Source organism: Rhodamnia argentea, unplaced genomic scaffold, assembly GCF_020921035.1.
Source record: "Rhodamnia argentea isolate NSW1041297 unplaced genomic scaffold, ASM2092103v1 Rarg_v2.17, whole genome shotgun sequence".
Classification (NCBI taxonomy): domain Eukaryota; kingdom Viridiplantae; phylum Streptophyta; class Magnoliopsida; order Myrtales; family Myrtaceae; genus Rhodamnia; species Rhodamnia argentea.
Window position 1 is genome coordinate 150774 of NW_025955866.1, and position 17066 is coordinate 167839.

The 17066-nt window shown below is 47.1% G+C and overlaps 1 non-coding gene and 39 pseudogenes across 1 annotated transcript; all 40 read right to left on the reverse strand.

Moving 5' to 3' along the window:
• Positions 1-58: 58 nt before the first annotated feature.
• Positions 59-175, reverse strand: LOC125313289 (annotated as a pseudogene).
• A 313-nt stretch (positions 176-488) lies between these two features.
• On the reverse strand, positions 489-605 carry LOC125313276 (annotated as a pseudogene).
• A 313-nt stretch (positions 606-918) lies between these two features.
• LOC125313318 lies at positions 919-1034 on the reverse strand (annotated as a pseudogene).
• A 311-nt stretch (positions 1035-1345) lies between these two features.
• LOC125313293 lies at positions 1346-1463 on the reverse strand (annotated as a pseudogene).
• A 316-nt stretch (positions 1464-1779) lies between these two features.
• On the reverse strand, positions 1780-1896 carry LOC125313290 (annotated as a pseudogene).
• Positions 1897-2213: 317 nt separating this feature from the next.
• LOC125313279 lies at positions 2214-2330 on the reverse strand (annotated as a pseudogene).
• A 312-nt stretch (positions 2331-2642) lies between these two features.
• On the reverse strand, positions 2643-2760 carry LOC125313294 (annotated as a pseudogene).
• Positions 2761-3076: 316 nt separating this feature from the next.
• Positions 3077-3194, reverse strand: LOC125313295 (annotated as a pseudogene).
• Positions 3195-3511: 317 nt separating this feature from the next.
• On the reverse strand, positions 3512-3628 carry LOC125313328 (annotated as a pseudogene).
• Positions 3629-3941: 313 nt separating this feature from the next.
• Positions 3942-4059, reverse strand: LOC125313297 (annotated as a pseudogene).
• A 313-nt stretch (positions 4060-4372) lies between these two features.
• Positions 4373-4489, reverse strand: LOC125313217 (annotated as a pseudogene).
• Positions 4490-4803: 314 nt separating this feature from the next.
• LOC125313323 lies at positions 4804-4920 on the reverse strand (annotated as a pseudogene).
• A 313-nt stretch (positions 4921-5233) lies between these two features.
• On the reverse strand, positions 5234-5350 carry LOC125313218 (annotated as a pseudogene).
• A 311-nt stretch (positions 5351-5661) lies between these two features.
• On the reverse strand, positions 5662-5778 carry LOC125313302 (annotated as a pseudogene).
• A 311-nt stretch (positions 5779-6089) lies between these two features.
• LOC125313205 lies at positions 6090-6207 on the reverse strand (annotated as a pseudogene).
• Positions 6208-6518: 311 nt separating this feature from the next.
• On the reverse strand, positions 6519-6636 carry LOC125313324 (annotated as a pseudogene).
• Positions 6637-6948: 312 nt separating this feature from the next.
• On the reverse strand, positions 6949-7065 carry LOC125313152 (annotated as a pseudogene).
• A 311-nt stretch (positions 7066-7376) lies between these two features.
• On the reverse strand, positions 7377-7493 carry LOC125313153 (annotated as a pseudogene).
• A 311-nt stretch (positions 7494-7804) lies between these two features.
• LOC125313296 lies at positions 7805-7922 on the reverse strand (annotated as a pseudogene).
• Positions 7923-8234: 312 nt separating this feature from the next.
• Positions 8235-8351, reverse strand: LOC125313312 (annotated as a pseudogene).
• Positions 8352-8663: 312 nt separating this feature from the next.
• LOC125313154 lies at positions 8664-8780 on the reverse strand (annotated as a pseudogene).
• Positions 8781-9093: 313 nt separating this feature from the next.
• Positions 9094-9210, reverse strand: LOC125313155 (annotated as a pseudogene).
• A 310-nt stretch (positions 9211-9520) lies between these two features.
• LOC125313234 lies at positions 9521-9638 on the reverse strand (annotated as a pseudogene).
• Positions 9639-9950: 312 nt separating this feature from the next.
• LOC125313304 lies at positions 9951-10067 on the reverse strand (annotated as a pseudogene).
• Positions 10068-10379: 312 nt separating this feature from the next.
• Positions 10380-10497, reverse strand: LOC125313231 (annotated as a pseudogene).
• Positions 10498-10807: 310 nt separating this feature from the next.
• Positions 10808-10924, reverse strand: LOC125313156 (annotated as a pseudogene).
• A 314-nt stretch (positions 10925-11238) lies between these two features.
• On the reverse strand, positions 11239-11355 carry LOC125313219 (annotated as a pseudogene).
• Positions 11356-11669: 314 nt separating this feature from the next.
• Positions 11670-11786, reverse strand: LOC125313157 (annotated as a pseudogene).
• A 311-nt stretch (positions 11787-12097) lies between these two features.
• On the reverse strand, positions 12098-12215 carry LOC125313232 (annotated as a pseudogene).
• Positions 12216-12530: 315 nt separating this feature from the next.
• Positions 12531-12647, reverse strand: LOC125313158 (annotated as a pseudogene).
• A 310-nt stretch (positions 12648-12957) lies between these two features.
• Positions 12958-13074, reverse strand: LOC125313345 (annotated as a pseudogene).
• Positions 13075-13387: 313 nt separating this feature from the next.
• LOC125313298 lies at positions 13388-13504 on the reverse strand (annotated as a pseudogene).
• A 315-nt stretch (positions 13505-13819) lies between these two features.
• LOC125313319 lies at positions 13820-13935 on the reverse strand (annotated as a pseudogene).
• Positions 13936-14249: 314 nt separating this feature from the next.
• Positions 14250-14367, reverse strand: LOC125313326 (annotated as a pseudogene).
• A 312-nt stretch (positions 14368-14679) lies between these two features.
• Positions 14680-14796, reverse strand: LOC125313330 (annotated as a pseudogene).
• A 311-nt stretch (positions 14797-15107) lies between these two features.
• LOC125313321 lies at positions 15108-15226 on the reverse strand (annotated as a pseudogene).
• Positions 15227-15540: 314 nt separating this feature from the next.
• On the reverse strand, positions 15541-15655 carry LOC125313338 (annotated as a pseudogene).
• A 314-nt stretch (positions 15656-15969) lies between these two features.
• Positions 15970-16086, reverse strand: LOC125313221 (annotated as a pseudogene).
• A 311-nt stretch (positions 16087-16397) lies between these two features.
• On the reverse strand, positions 16398-16514 carry LOC125313242 (annotated as a pseudogene).
• Positions 16515-16830: 316 nt separating this feature from the next.
• LOC125313097 lies at positions 16831-16946 on the reverse strand. The gene has a single exon (XR_007197127.1). It is a non-coding gene; the product is annotated as a 5S ribosomal RNA (ribosomal RNA).
• Positions 16947-17066: the final 120 nt, after the last annotated feature.

A 17066-nucleotide genomic window follows, 5' to 3' on the forward strand; every position in this document is an offset into this window, starting at 1 on the left:
CCTTCCGAGTGCATTTCCTGAGCCGTAAAAAAAATTAAAAAATATAAAACGAAAATGAGGGGTGCAACACGAGGACTTCCCGGGAGGTCGCCCATCCTAGTACTACTCTCGCCCAAGCACGCTTAACCGGAGTTCGATGGGATCCGGTGCATTAGTCTTTGGTATGATCGCTACCCGTTATGTTATGCATTGCAAATATATTTGTAATAAATGCCCTTCCCCTTCTTGCAAAATGTTCGAACTTTCTTTTTCCTGGTTTTCGTGCCCTGTTGCGTGATTACTTAGCGGGATATTCCTTGGAAGCGACAAACTAAGAAAAAAATCCCCGTCGATCGAAATTCGCGCGTAACTTTTGATCCGGATGGACTCGCGGGGCCCGTAAGTACTTTTCGGAAGCTCGTTCGAGCCGGTCCGCGATGGGCCCGTTATGCCTTCCGAGTGCATTTCCTGAGCCGTAAAAAAAATTAAAAAATATAAAACGAAAATGAGGGGTGCAACGCGAGGACTTCCCGGGAGGTCGCCCATCCTAGTACTACTCTCGCCCAAGCACGCTTAACCGGAGTTCGGTGGGATCCGGTGCATTAGTCTTTGGTATGATCGCACCCGTTATGTTATGCATTGCAAATATATTTGTAATAAATGCCCTTCCCCTTCTTGCAAAATGTTCGAACTTTCTTTTTTCCTGGTTTTCGTGCCCTGTTGCGTGATTACTTAGCGGGATATTCCTTGGAAGCGACAAACTAAGAAAAAAATCCCCGTCGATCGAAATTCGCACGTAACTTTTGATCCGGATGGACTCGCGGGGCCCGTAAGTACTTTTCGGAAAGCTCGTTCGAGCCGGTCACGATGGGCCCGTTATGCCTTCCGAGTGCATTTCCTGAGCCGTAAAAAAAATTAAAAAATATAAAACGAAAATGAGGGGTGCAACACGAGGACTTCCCGGGAGGTCACCCATCCTAGTACTACTCTCGCCCAAGCACGCTTAACCGGGTTCGATGGGATCCGGTGCATTAGTCTTTGGTATGATCGCACCCGTTATGTTATGCATTGCAAATATATTTGTAATAAATGCCCTTCCCCTTCTTGCAAAATGTTCGAACTTTCTTTTTTCCTGGTTTTCGTGCCTGTTGCGTGATTACTTAGCGGGATATTCCTTGGAAGCGACAAACTAAGAAAAAAATCCCCGTCGATCGAAATTCGCGCGTAACTTTTGATCCGGATGGACTCGCGGGGCCCGTAAGTACTTTTCGGAAGCTCGTTCGAGCCGGTCCGCGATGGGCCCGTTATGCCTTCCGAGTGCATTTCCTGAGCCGTAAAAAAATTAAAAAATATAAAACGAAAATGAGGGGTGCAACACGAGGACTTCCCGGGAGGTCGCCCATCCTAGTACTACTCTCGCCCAAGCACGCTTAACCCGGAGTTCGATGGGATCCGGTGCATTAGTCTTTGGTATGATCGCTACCCGTTATGTTATGCATTGCAAATATATTTGTAATAAATGCCCTTCCCCTTCTTGCAAAATGTTCGAACTTTCTTTTTTCCTGGTTTTTCGTGCCTGTTGCGTGATTACTTAGCGGGATATTCCTTGGAAGCGACAAACTAAGAAAAAAATCCCCGTCGATCGAAATTCGCGCGTAACTTTTGATCCGGATGGACTCGCGGGGCCCGTAAGTACTTTTCGGAAGCTCGTTCGAACCGGTCCGCGATGGGCCCCGTTTATGCCTTCCGAGTGCATTTCCTGAGCCGTAAAAAAAATTAAAAAATATAAAACGAAAATGAGGGGTGCAACACGAGGACTTCCCGGGAGGTCGCCCATCCTAGTACTACTCTCGCCCAAGCACGCTTAACCGGAGTTCGATGGGATCCGGTGCATTAGTCTTTGGTATGATCGCTACCCGTTATGTTATGCATTGCAAATATATTTGTAATAAATGCCCTTCCCCTTCTTGCAAAATGTTCGAACTTTCTTTTTCCTGGTTTTCGTGCCCTGTTGCGTGATTACTTAGCGGGATATTCCTTGGAAGCGACAAACTAAGAAAAAAATCCCCGTCGTCGAAATTCGCGCGTAACTTTTGATCCGGATGGACTCGCGGGGCCCGTAAGTACTTTTCGGAAGCTCGTTCGAACCGGTCCGCGATGGGCCCGTTATGCCTTCAGTCATTTCAGTGCATTTCTGGGCCGTAAAAAAATTAAAAAATATAAAACGAAAATGAGGGGTGCAACACGAGGACTTCCCGGGAGGTCGCCCATCCTAGTACTACTCTCGCCCAAGCACGCTTAACCGGGGTTCGATGGGATCCGGTGCATTAGTCTTTGGTATGATCGCACCCGTTATGTTATGCATTGCAAATATATTTGTAATAAATGCCCTTCCCCTTCTTGCAAAATGTTCGAACTTTCTTTTTTCCTGGTTTTCGTGCCCTGTTGCGTGATTACTTAGCGGGATATTCCTTGGAAACGACAAACTAAGAAAAAAATCCCCGTCGATCGAAATTCGCGCGTAACTTTTGATCCGGATGGACTCACGGGGCCCGTAAGTACTTTTCGGAAGCTCGTTCGAGCCGGTCGCGATGGGCCCGTTATGCCTTCCGAGTGCATTTCCTGGCCGTAAAAAAAAATTAAAAAATATAAAACGAAAATGAGGGGTGCAACACGAGGACTTCCCGGGAGGTCGCCCATCCTAGTACTACTCTCGCCCAAGCACGCTTAACCCGGAGTTCGATGGGATCCGGTGCATTAGTCTTTGGTATGATCGCTACCCGTTATGTTATGCATTGCAAATATATTTGTAATAAATGCCCTTCCCCTTCTTGCAAAATGTTCGAACTTTCTTTTTTCCTGGTTTTCGTGCCCTGTTGCGTGATTACTTAGCGGGATATTCCTTGGAAGCGACAAACTAAGAAAAAAAATCCCCGTCGATCGAAATTCGCGCGTAACTTTTGATCCCGGATGGACTCCCGGGGCCCGTAAGTACTTTTCGGAAGCTCGTTCGAGCCGGTCCGCGATGGGCCCGTTATGCCTTCCGAGTGCATTTCCTGAGCCGTAAAAAAAATTAAAAAATATAAAACGAAAATGAGGGGTGCAACACGAGGACTTCCCGGGAGGTCGCCCATCCTAGTACTACTCTCGCCCAAGCACGCTTAACCCGGAGTTCGATGGGATCCGGTGCATTAGTCTTTGGTATGATCGCTACCCGTTATGTTATGCATTGCAAATATATTTGTAATAAATGCCCTTCCCCTTCTTGCAAAATGTTCGAACTTTCTTTTTTCCTGGTTTTTCGTGCCCTGTTGCGTGATTACTTAGCGGGATATTCCTTGGAAGCGACAAACTAAGAAAAAAATCCCCGTCGATCGAAATTCGCACGTAACTTTTGATCCGGATGGACTCGCGGGGCCCGTAAGTACTTTTCGGAAGCTCGTTCGAGCCGGTCCGCGATGGGCCCCGTTATGCCCTCCCGAGTGCATTTCCTGAGCCGTAAAAAAAATTAAAAAATATAAAACGAAAATGAGGGGTGCAACACGAGGACTTCCCGGGAGGTCACCCATCCTAGTACTACTCTCGCCCAAGCACGCTTAACCCGGGTTCGATGGGATCCGGTGCATTAGTCTTTGGTATGATCGCTACCCGTTATGTTATGCATTGCAAATATATTTGTAATAAATGCCCTTCCCCTTCTTGCAAAATGTTCGAACTTTCTTTTTCCTGGTTTTCGTGCCGCGTTGCGTGATTACTTAGCGGGATATTCCTTGGAAGCGACAAACTAAGAAAAAAATCCCCGTCGATCGAAATTCGCACGTAACTTTTGATCCGGATGGACTCACGGGGCCCGTAAGTACTTTTCGGAGCTCGTTCGAGCCGGTCCACGATGGGCCCGTTATGCCTTCCCGAGTGCATTTCCTGAGCCGTAAAAAAAATTAAAAAATATAAAACGAAAATGAGGGGTGCAACACGAGGACTTCCCGGGGAGGTCGCCCATCCTAGTACTACTCTCGCCCAAGCACGCTTAACCGGAGTTCGATGGGATCCGGTGCATTAGTCTTTGGTATGATCGCACCCGTTATGTTATGCATTGCAAATATATTTGTAATAAATGCCCTTCCCCTTCTTGCAAAATGTTCGAACTTTCTTTTTCCTGGTTTTCGTGCCCTGTTGCGTGATTACTTAGCGGGATATTCCTTGGAAGCGACAAACTAAGAAAAAAAATCCCCGTCGATCGAAATTCGCGCGTAACTTTTGATCCGGATGGACTCACGGGGCCCGTAAGTACTTTTCGGAAGCTCGTTCGAACCGGTCCGCGATGGGCCCCGTTATGCCTTCCGAGTGCATTTCCTGAGCCGTAAAAAAATTAAAAAATATAAAACGAAAATGAGGGGTGCAACACGAGGACTTCCCGGGAGGTCGCCCATCCTAGTACTACTCTCGCCCAAGCACGCTTAACCGGAGTTCGATGGGATCCGGTGCATTAGTCTTTGGTATGATCGCACCCGTTATGTTATGCATTGCAAATATATTTGTAATAAATGCCCTTCCCCTTCTTGCAAAATGTTCGAACTTTCTTTTTCCTGGTTTTCGTGCCTGTTGCGTGATTACTTAGCGGGATATTCCTTGGAAAGCGACAAACTAAGAAAAAAATCCCCGTCGATCGAAATTCGCACGTAACTTTTGATCCGGATGGACTCCGCGGGGCCCGTAAGTACTTTTCGGAAGCTTCGTTCGAGCCGGTCCGCGATGGGCCCGTTATGCCTTCCGAGTGCATTTCCTGAGCCGTAAAAAAAATTAAAAAATATAAAACGAAAATGAGGGGTGCAACACGAGGACTTCCCGGGAGGTCACCCATCCTAGTACTACTCTCGCCCAAGCACGCTTAACCGGGGTTCGATGGGATCCGGTGCATTAGTCTTTGGTATGATCGCTTACCCGTTATGTTATGCATTGCAAATATATTTGTAATAAATGCCCTTCCCCTTCTTGCAAAATGTTCGAACTTTCTTTTTCCTGGTTTTCGTGCCTGTTGCGTGATTACTTAGCGGGATATTCCTTGGAAGCGACAAACTAAGAAAAAAATCCCCGTCGATCGAAATTCGCGCGTAACTTTTGATCCGGATGGACTCGCGGGGCCCGTAAGTACTTTTCGGAAAGCTCGTTCGAGCCGGTCCGCGATGGGCCCGTTATGCCTTCCCGAGTGCATTTCCTGGCCGTAAAAAAATTAAAAAATATAAAACGAAAATGAGGGGTGCAACACGAGGACTTCCCGGGAGGTCGCCCATCCTAGTACTACTCTCGCCCAAGCACGCTTAACCGGAGTTCGATGGGATCCGGTGCATTAGTCTTTGGTATGATCGCACCCGTTATGTTATGCATTGCAAATATATTTGTAATAAATGCCCTTCCCCTTCTTGCAAAATGTTCGAACTTTCTTTTTCCTGGTTTTCGTGCCCTGTTGCGTGATTACTTAGCGGGATATTCCTTGGAAGCGACAAACTAAGAAAAAAATCCCCGTCGATCGAAATTCGCGCGTAACTTTTGATCCCGGATGGACTCACGGGGCCCGTAAGTACTTTTCGGAAGCTCGTTCGAGCCGGTCGCGATGGGCCCGTTATGCCTTCCGAGTGCATTTCCTGGCCGTAAAAAAAATTAAAAAATATAAAACGAAAATGAGGGGTGCAACACGAGGACTTCCCGGGAGGTCACCCATCCTAGTACTACTCTCGCCCAAGCACGCTTAACCCGGGTTCGATGGGATCCGGTGCATTAGTCTTTGGTATGATCGCACCCGTTATGTTATGCATTGCAAATATATTTGTAATAAATGCCCTTCCCCTTCTTGCAAAATGTTCGAACTTTCTTTTTTCCTGGTTTTCGTGCCTGTTGCGTGATTACTTAGCGGGATATTCCTTGGAAGCGACAAACTAAGAAAAAAATCCCCGTCGATCGAAATTCGCGCGTAACTTTTGATCCGGATGGACTCACGGGGCCCGTAAGTACTTTTCGGAAGCTCGTTCGAACCGGTCCGCGATGGGCCCGTTTATGCCTTCCGAGTGCATTTCCTGAGCCGTAAAAAAATTAAAAAATATAAAACGAAAATGAGGGTGCAACACGAGGACTTCCCGGGAGGTCACCCATCCTAGTACTACTCTCGCCCAAGCACGCTTAACCCGGAGTTCGATGGGATCCGGTGCATTAGTCTTTGGTATGATCGCACCCGTTATGTTATGCATTGCAAATATATTTGTAATAAATGCCCTTCCCCTTCTTGCAAAATGTTCGAACTTTCTTTTTTCCTGGTTTTCGTGCCTGTTGCGTGATTACTTAGCGGGATATTCCTTGGAAGCGACAAACTAAGAAAAAAATCCCCGTCGATCGAAATTCGCACGTAACTTTTGATCCGGATGGACTCGCGGGGCCCGTAAGTACTTTTCGGAAGCTCGTTCGAGCCGGTCGCGATGGGCCCGTTATGCCTTCCCGAGTGCATTTCCTGAGCCGTAAAAAAATTAAAAAATATAAAACGAAAATGAGGGGTGCAACACGAGGACTTCCCGGGGAGGTCGCCCATCCTAGTACTACTCTCGCCCAAGCACGCTTAACCGGAGTTCGATGGGATCCGGTGCATTAGTCTTTGGTATGATCGCTACCCGTTATGTTATGCATTGCAAATATATTTGTAATAAATGCCCTTCCCCTTCTTGCAAAATGTTCGAACTTTCTTTTTCCTGGTTTTCGTGCCGCGTTGCGTGATTACTTAGCGGGATATTCCTTGGAAACGACAAACTAAGAAAAAAATCCCCGTCGATCGAAATTCGCACGTAACTTTTGATCCGGATGGACTCGCGGGGCCCGTAAGTACTTTTCGGAAGCTCGTTCGAGCCGGTCCGCGATGGGCCCGTTATGCCTTCCGAGTGCATTTCCTGAGCCGTAAAAAAATTAAAAAATATAAAACGAAAATGAGGGGTGCAACACGAGGACTTCCCGGGAGGTCACCCATCCTAGTACTACTCTCGCCCAAGCACGCTTAACCGGAGTTCGATGGGATCCGGTGCATTAGTCTTTGGTATGATCGCACCCGTTATGTTATGCATTGCAAATATATTTGTAATAAATGCCCTTCCCCTTCTTGCAAAATGTTCGAACTTTCTTTTTCCTGGTTTTCGTGCCTGTTGCGTGATTACTTAGCGGGATATTCCTTGGAAGCGACAAACTAAGAAAAAAATCCCCGTCGATCGAAATTCGCGCGTAACTTTTGATCCGGATGGACTCGCGGGGCCCGTAAGTACTTTTCGGAAGCTCGTTCGAGCCGGTCCGCGATGGGCCCGTTATGCCTTTCCGAGTGCATTTCCTGAGCCGTAAAAAAATTAAAAAATATAAAACGAAAATGAGGGGTGCAACACGAGGACTTCCCGGGAGGTCACCCATCCTAGTACTACTCTCGCCCAAGCACGCTTAACCGGAGTTCGATGGGATCCGGTGCATTAGTCTTTGGTATGATCGCACCCGTTATGTTATGCATTGCAAATATATTTGTAATAAATGCCCTTCCCCTTCTTGCAAAATGTTCGAACTTTCTTTTTCCTGGTTTTCGTGCCCTGTTGCGTGATTACTTAGCGGGATATTCCTTGGAAGCGACAAACTAAGAAAAAAATCCCCGTCGATCGAAATTCGCACGTAACTTTTGATCCGGATGGACTCACGGGGCCCGTAAGTACTTTTCGGAAAGCTCGTTCGAACCGGTCACGATGGGCCCGTTATGCCTTCCCGAGTGCATTTCCTGGCCGTAAAAAAATTAAAAAATATAAAACGAAAATGAGGGGTGCAACACGAGGACTTCCCGGGAGGTCGCCCATCCTAGTACTACTCTCGCCCAAGCACGCTTAACCCGGAGTTCGATGGGATCCGGTGCATTAGTCTTTGGTATGATCGCTACCCGTTATGTTATGCATTGCAAATATATTTGTAATAAATGCCCTTCCCCTTCTTGCAAAATGTTCGAACTTTCTTTTTCCTGGTTTTCGTGCCCTGTTGCGTGATTACTTAGCGGGATATTCCTTGGAAGCGACAAACTAAGAAAAAAATCCCCGTCGATCGAAATTCGCACGTAACTTTTGATCCGGATGGACTCGCGGGGCCCGTAAGTACTTTTCGGAAGCTCGTTCGAGCCGGTCGCGATGGGCCCGTTATGCCTTCCGAGTGCATTTCCTGAGCCGTAAAAAAAATTAAAAAATATAAAACGAAAATGAGGGGTGCAACACGAGGACTTCCCGGGAGGTCGCCCATCCTAGTACTACTCTCGCCCAAGCACGCTTAACCCGGGTTCGGTGGGATCCGGTGCATTAGTCTTTGGTATGATCGCACCCGTTATGTTATGCATTGCAAATATATTTGTAATAAATGCCCTTCCCCTTCTTGCAAAATGTTCGAACTTTCTTTTTTCCTGGTTTTCGTGCCTGTTGCGTGATTACTTAGCGGGATATTCCTTGGAAACGACAAACTAAGAAAAAAATCCCCGTCGATCGAAATTCGCACGTAACTTTTGATCCGGATGGACTCGCGGGGCCCGTAAGTACTTTTCGGAGCTCGTTCGAACCGGTCCGCGATGGGCCCGTTATGCCTTCCCGAGTGCATTTCCTGAGCCAGTAAAAAAATTAAAAAATATAAAACGAAAATGAGGGGTGCAACACGAGGACTTCCCGGGAGGTCACCCATCCTAGTACTACTCTCGCCCAAGCACGCTTAACCGGAGTTCGATGGGATCCGGTGCATTAGTCTTTGGTATGATCGCACCCGTTATGTTATGCATTGCAAATATATTTGTAATAAATGCCCTTCCCCTTCTTGCAAAATGTTCGAACTTTCTTTTTTCCTGGTTTTCGTGCCGCGTTGCGTGATTACTTAGCGGGATATTCCTTGGAAAGCGACAAACTAAGAAAAAAATCCCCGTCGATCGAAATTCGCACGTAACTTTTGATCCGGATGGACTCGCGGGGCCCGTAAGTACTTTTCGGAGCTCGTTCGAGCCGGTCCGCGATGGGCCCGTTATGCCTTCCGAGTGCATTTCCTGAGCCGTAAAAAAAATTAAAAAATATAAAACGAAAATGAGGGGTGCAACACGAGGACTTCCCGGGAGGTCACCCATCCTAGTACTACTCTCGCCCAAGCACGCTTAACCGGAGTTCGATGGGATCCGGTGCATTAGTCTTTGGTATGATCGCACCCGTTATGTTATGCATTGCAAATATATTTGTAATAAATGCCCTTCCCCTTCTTGCAAAATGTTCGAACTTTCTTTTTCCTGGTTTTCGTGCCTGTTGCGTGATTACTTAGCGGGATATTCCTTGGAAGCGACAAACTAAGAAAAAAATCCCCGTCGATCGAAATTCGCGCGTAACTTTTGATCCGGATGGACTCGCGGGGCCCGTAAGTACTTTTCGGAAGCTCGTTCGAGCCGGTCCGCGATGGGCCCGTTATGCCTTCCCGAGTGCATTTCCTGAGCCGTAAAAAAATTAAAAAATATAAAACGAAAATGAGGGTGCAACACGAGGACTTCCCGGGAGGTCGCCCATCCTAGTACTACTCTCGCCCAAGCACGCTTAACCCGGAGTTCGATGGGATCCGGTGCATTAGTCTTTGGTATGATCGCACCCGTTATGTTATGCATTGCAAATATATTTGTAATAAATGCCCTTCCCCTTCTTGCAAAATGTTCGAACTTTCTTTTTCCTGGTTTTCGTGCCTTTGTTGCGTGATTACTTAGCGGGATATTCCTTGGAAGCGACAAACTAAGAAAAAAAATCCCCGTCGATCGAAATTCGCGCGTAACTTTTGATCCGGATGGACTCGCGGGGCCCGTAAGTACTTTTCGGAGCTCGTTCGAGCCGGTCCACGATGGGCCCGTTATGCCTTCCCGAGTGCATTTCCTGGCCGTAAAAAAATTAAAAAATATAAAACGAAAATGAGGGGTGCAACACGAGGACTTCCCGGGAGGTCACCCATCCTAGTACTACTCTCGCCCAAGCACGCTTAACCCGGGTTCGATGGGATCCGGTGCATTAGTCTTTGGTATGATCGCACCCGTTATGTTATGCATTGCAAATATATTTGTAATAAATGCCCTTCCCCTTCTTGCAAAATGTTCGAACTTTCTTTTTCCTGGTTTTCGTGCCCTGTTGCGTGATTACTTAGCGGGATATTCCTTGGAAGCGACAAACTAAGAAAAAAATCCCCGTCGATCGAAATTCGCACGTAACTTTTGATCCGGATGGACTCGCGGGGCCCGTAAGTACTTTTCGGAAGCTCGTTCGAGCCGGTCCGCGATGGGCCCGTTATGCCTTCCGAGTGCATTTCCTGAGCCGTAAAAAAAATTAAAAAATATAAAACGAAAATGAGGGGTGCAACACGAGGACTTCCCGGGAGGTCGCCCATCCTAGTACTACTCTCGCCCAAGCACGCTTAACCCGGAGTTCGATGGGATCCGGTGCATTAGTCTTTGGTATGATCGCACCCGTTATGTTATGCATTGCAAATATATTTGTAATAAATGCCCTTCCCCTTCTTGCAAAATGTTCGAACTTTCTTTTTCCTGGTTTTCGTGCCTGTTGCGTGATTACTTAGCGGGATATTCCTTGGAAGCGACAAACTAAGAAAAAAATCCCCGTCGATCGAAATTCGCGCGTAACTTTTGATCCGGATGGACTCCACGGGGCCCGTAAGTACTTTTCGGAAGCTCGTTCGAGCCGGTCCGCGATGGGCCCGTTATGCCTTCCGAGTGCATTTCCTGGTAGTAAAAAAATTAAAAAATATAAAACGAAAATGAGGGGTGCAACACGAGGACTTCCCGGGAGGTCACCCATCCTAGTACTACTCTCGCCCAAGCACGCTTAACCGGAGTTCGATGGGATCCGGTGCATTAGTCTTTGGTATGATCGCACCCGTTATGTTATGCATTGCAAATATATTTGTAATAAATGCCCTTCCCCTTCTTGCAAAATGTTCGAACTTTCTTTTTCCTGGTTTTCGTGCCTGTTGCGTGATTACTTAGCGGGATATTCCTTGGAAGCGACAAACTAAGAAAAAAAATCCCCGTCGATCGAAATTCGCACGTAACTTTTGATCCCGGATGGACTCACGGGGCCCGTAAGTACTTTTCGGAAGCTCGTTCGAGCCGGTCCGCGATGGGGCCCGTTATGCCCTCCCGAGTGCATTTCCTGGCCGTAAAAAAAATTAAAAAATATAAAACGAAAATGAGGGGTGCAACACGAGGACTTCCCGGGAGGTCGCCCATCCTAGTACTACTCTCGCCCAAGCACGCTTAACCGGAGTTCGATGGGATCCGGTGCATTAGTCTTTGGTATGATCGCACCCGTTATGTTATGCATTGCAAATATATTTGTAATAAATGCCCTTCCCCTTCTTGCAAAATGTTCGAACTTTCTTTTTCCTGGTTTTCGTGCCTGTTGCGTGATTACTTAACGGGATATTCCTTGGAAAGCGACAAACTAAGAAAAAAAATCCCCGTCGATCGAAATTCGCACGTAACTTTTGATCCGGATGGACTCACGGGGCCCGTAAGTACTTTTCGGAAGCTCGTTCGAGCCGGTCCGCGATGGGCCCGTTATGCCTTCCCGAGTGCATTTCCTGAGCCGTAAAAAAAATTAAAAAATATAAAACGAAAATGAGGGGTGCAACACGAGGACTTCCCGGGAGGTCACCCATCCTAGTACTACTCTCGCCCAAGCACGCTTAACCGGAGTTCGATGGGATCCGGTGCATTAGTCTTTGGTATGATCGCACCCGTTATGTTATGCATTGCAAATATATTTGTAATAAATGCCCTTCCCCTTCTTGCAAAATGTTCGAACTTTCTTTTTCCTGGTTTTCGTGCCCTGTTGCGTGATTACTTAGCGGGATATTCCTTGGAAGCGACAAACTAAGAAAAAAATCCCCGTCGATCGAAATTCGCACGTAACTTTTGATCCGGATGGACTCGCGGGGCCCGTAAGTACTTTTCGGAGCTCGTTCGAGCCGGTCCGCGATGGGCCCGTTATGCCTTCCGAGTGCATTTCCTGAGCCGTAAAAAAAATTAAAAAATATAAAACGAAAATGAGGGGTGCAACACGAGGACTTCCCGGGAGGTCGCCCATCCTAGTACTACTCTCGCCCAAGCACGCTTAACCCGGAGTTCGATGGGATCCGGTGCATTAGTCTTTGGTATGATCGCACCCGTTATGTTATGCATTGCAAATATATTTGTAATAAATGCCCTTCCCCTTCTTGCAAAATGTTCGAACTTTCTTTTTCCTGGTTTTCGTGCCCTGTTGCGTGATTACTTAACGGGATATTCCTTGGAAAGCGACAAACTAAGAAAAAAAATCCCCGTCGTCGAAATTCGCACGTAACTTTTGATCCCGGATGGACTCGCGGGGCCCGTAAGTACTTTTCGGAAAGCTCGTTCGAGCCGGTCCGCGATGGGCCCGTTATGCCTTCCGAGTGCATTTCCTGAGCCGTAAAAAAAATTAAAAAATATAAAACGAAAATGAGGGGTGCAACACGAGGACTTCCCGGGAGGTCACCCATCCTAGTACTACTCTCGCCCAAGCACGCTTAACCGGAGTTCGATGGGATCCGGTGCATTAGTCTTTGGTATGATCGCACCCGTTATGTTATGCATTGCAAATATATTTGTAATAAATGCCCTTCCCCTTCTTGCAAAATGTTCGAACTTTCTTTTTCCTGGTTTTCGTGCCCGTTGCGTGATTACTTAGCGGGATATTCCTTGGAAGCGACAAACTAAGAAAAAAATCCCCGTCGATCGAAATTCGCACGTAACTTTTGATCCGGATGGACTCGCGGGGCCCGTAAGTACTTTTCGGAAGCTCGTTCGAGCCGGTCCGCGATGGGCCCGTTATGCCTTCCGAGTGCATTTCCTGAGCCGTAAAAAAATTAAAAAATATAAAACGAAAATGAGGGGTGCAACGCGAGGACTTCCCGGGAGGTCGCCCATCCTAGTACTACTCTCGCCCAAGCACGCTTAACCCGGGTTCGATGGGATCCGGTGCATTAGTCTTTGGTATGATCGCTACCCGTTATGTTATGCATTGCAAATATATTTGTAATAAATGCCCTTCCCCTTCTTGCAAAATGTTCGAACTTTCTTTTTTCCTGGTTTTCGTGCCTGTTGCGTGATTACTTAACGGGATATTCCTTGGAAAGCGACAAACTAAGAAAAAAAATCCCCGTCGATCGAAATTCGCGCGTAACTTTTGATCCGGATGGACTCACGGGGCCGTAAGTACTTTTCGGAAGCTCGTTCGAGCCGGTCGCGATGGGCCCGTTATGCCTTCCCGAGTGCATTTCCTGAGCCGTAAAAAAATTAAAAAATATAAAACGAAAATGAGGGGTGCAACACGAGGACTTCCCGGGAGGTCACCCATCCTAGTACTACTCTCGCCCAAGCACGCTTAACCGGAGTTCGATGGGATCCGGTGCATTAGTCTTTGGTATGATCGCTTACCCGTTATGTTATGCATTGCAAATATATTTGTAATAAATGCCCTTCCCCTTCTTGCAAAATGTTCGAACTTTCTTTTTCCTGGTTTTCGTGCCCTGTTGCGTGATTACTTAACGGGATATTCCTTGGAAGCGACAAACTAAAGAAAAAAATCCCCGTCGATCGAAATTCGCGCGTAACTTTTGATCCGGATGGACTCGCGGGGCCGTAAGTACTTTTCGGAAGCTCGTTCGAACCGGTCCGCGATGGGCCCCGTTATGCCTTCCCGAGTGCATTTCCTGGCCGTAAAAAAAATTAAAAAATATAAAACGAAAATGAGGGGTGCAACACGAGGACTTCCCGGGAGGTCGCCCATCCTAGTACTACTCTCGCCCAAGCACGCTTAACCGGGTTCGATGGGATCCGGTGCATTAGTCTTTGGTATGATCGCACCCGTTATGTTATGCATTGCAAATATATTTGTAATAAATGCCCTTCCCCTTCTTGCAAAATGTTCGAACTTTCTTTTTTCCTGGTTTTCGTGCCTGTTGCGTGATTACTTAACGGGATATTCCTTGGAAGCGACAAACTAAGAAAAAAAATCCCCGTCGATCGAAATTCGCGCGTAACTTTTGATCCGGATGGACTCACGGGGCCCGTAAGTACTTTTCGGAAGCTCGTTCGAGCCGGTCACGATGGGCCCGTTATGCCTTCCCGAGTGCATTTCCTGAGCCAGTAAAAAAAATTAAAAAATATAAAACGAAAATGAGGGGTGCAACACGAGGACTTCCCGGGGAGGTCGCCCATCCTAGTACTACTCTCGCCCAAGCACGCTTAACCGGAGTTCGATGGGATCCGGTGCATTAGTCTTTGGTATGATCGCTACCCGTTATGTTATGCATTGCAAATATATTTGTAATAAATGCCCTTCCCCTTCTTGCAAAATGTTCGAACTTTCTTTTTTCCTGGTTTTCGTGCCTGTTGCGTGATTACTTAACGGGATATTCCTTGGAAGCGACAAACTAAGAAAAAAATCCCCGTCGTCGAAATTCGCGCGTAACTTTTGATCCCGGATGGACTCACGGGGCCGTAAGTACTTTTCGGAAGCTCGTTCGAGCCGGTCCGCGATGGGCCCGTTATGCCTTCCGAGTGCATTTCCTGAGCCGTAAAAAAAATTAAAAAATATAAAACGAAAATGAGGGGTGCAACACGAGGACTTCCCGGAGGTCGCCCATCCTAGTACTACTCTCGCCCAAGCACGCTTAACCCGGAGTTCGATGGGATCCGGTGCATTAGTCTTTGGTATGATCGCCCCTTTGTTATGTTATGCATTGCAAATATATTTGTAATAAATGCCCTTCCCCTTCTTGCAAAATGTTCGAACTTTCTTTTTCCTGGTTTTCGTGCCCTGTTGCGTGATTACTTAACGGGATATTCCTTGGAAGCGACAAACTAAGAAAAAAATCCCGTCGATCGAAATTCGCGCGTAACTTTTGATCCGGATGGACTCGCGGGGCCCGTAAGTACTTTTCGGAGCTCGTTCGAGCCGGTCCGCGATGGGCCCGTTATGCCTTCGAGTGCATTTCCTGAGCCGTAAAAAAAATTAAAAAATATAAAACGAAAATGAGGGGTGCAACACGAGGACTTCCCGGGAGGTCGCCCATCCTAGTACTACTCTCGCCCAAGCACGCTTAACCCGGAGTTACGATGGGATCCGGTGCATTAGTCTTTGGTATGATCGCTTACCCGTTATGTTATGCATTGCAAATATATTTGTAATAAATGCCCTTCCCCTTCTTGCAAAATGTTCGAACTTTCTTTTTCCTGGTTTTTCGTGCCGCGTTGCGTGATTACTTAACGGGATATTCCTTGGAAGCGACAAACTAAAGAAAAAAATCCCCGTCGATCGAAATTCGCACGTAACTTTTGATCCGGATGGACTCACGGGGCCCGTAAGTACTTTTCGGAGCTCGTTCGAACCGGTCCGCGATGGGCCCGTTATGCCCTTCGAGTGCATTTCCTGAGCCGTAAAAAAATTAAAAAATATAAAACGAAAATGAGGGGTGCGACACGAGGACTTCCCGGAGGTCACCCATCCTAGTACTACTCTCGCCCAAGCACGCTAACCGGAGTTCGATGGGATCCGGTGCATTAGTCTTTGGTATGATCGCACCCGTTATGTTATGCATTGCAAATATATTTGTAATAAATGCCCTTCCCCTTCTTGCAAAATGTTCGAACTTTCTTTTTCCTGGTTTTTCGTGCCCCGTTGCGTGATTACTTAGCGGGATATTCCTTGGAAAGCGACAAACTAAGAAAAAAATCCCCGTCGATCGAAATTCGCACGTAACTTTTGATCCGGATGGACTCCACGGGGCCCGTAAGTACTTTTCGGAAGCTCGTTCGAACCGGTCACGATGGGCCCGTTATGCCTTCCCGAGTGCATTTCCTGGCCGTAAAAAAAATTAAAAAATATAAAACGAAAATGAGGGGTGCAACACGAGGACTTCCCGGGAGGTCGCCCATCCTAGTACTACTCTCGCCCAAGCACGCTTAACCGGAGTTCGATGGGATCCGGTGCATTAGTCTTTGGTATGATCGCACCCGTTATGTTATGCATTGCAAATATATTTGTAATAAATGCCCTTCCCCTTCTTGCAAAATGTTCGAACTTTCTTTTTTCCTGGTTTTTCGTGCCTGTTGCGTGATTACTTAGCGGGATATTCCTTGGAAACGACAAACTAAGAAAAAAATCCCCGTCGATCGAAATTCGCGCGTAACTTTTGATCCGGATGGACTCACGGGGCCCGTAAGTACTTTTCGGAAGCTCGTTCGAACGGTCCGCGATGGGCCCGTTATGCCTTCCCGAGTGCATTTCCTGGCCGTAAAAAAATTAAAAAATATAAAACGAAAATGAGGGGTGCAACACGAGGACTTCCCGGGAGGTCACCCATCCTAGTACTACTCTCGCCCAAGCACGCTTAACCGGAGTTCGATGGGATCCGGTGCATTAGTCTTTGGTATGATCGCTCCCGTTATGTTATGCATTGCAAATATATTTGTAATAAATGCCCTTCCCCTTCTTGCAAAATGTTCGAACTTTCTTTTTCCTGGTTTTCGTGCCCTGTTGCGTGATTACTTAGCGGGATATTCCTTGGAAGCGACAAACTAAGAGAAAAAATCCCCGTCGATCGAAATTCGCACGTAACTTTTGATCCCGGATGGACTCACGGGGCCCGTAAGTACTTTTCGGAAAGCTCGTTCGAACCGGTCGCGATGGGCCCGTTATGCCTTCCCGAGTGCATTTCCTGAGCCGTAAAAAAAAATTAAAAAATATAAAACGAAAATGAGGGGTGCAACACGAGGACTTCCCGGGAGGTCACCCATCCTAGTACTACTCTCGCCCAAGCACGCTTAACCGGAGTTCGATGGGATCCGGTGCATTAGTCCTGGTATGATCGCTTACCCGTTATGTTATGCATTGCAAATATATTTGTAATAAATGCCCTTCCCCTTCTTGCAAAATGTTCGAACTTTCTTTTTCCTGGTTTTCGTGCCCTGTTGCGTGATTACTTAACGGGATATT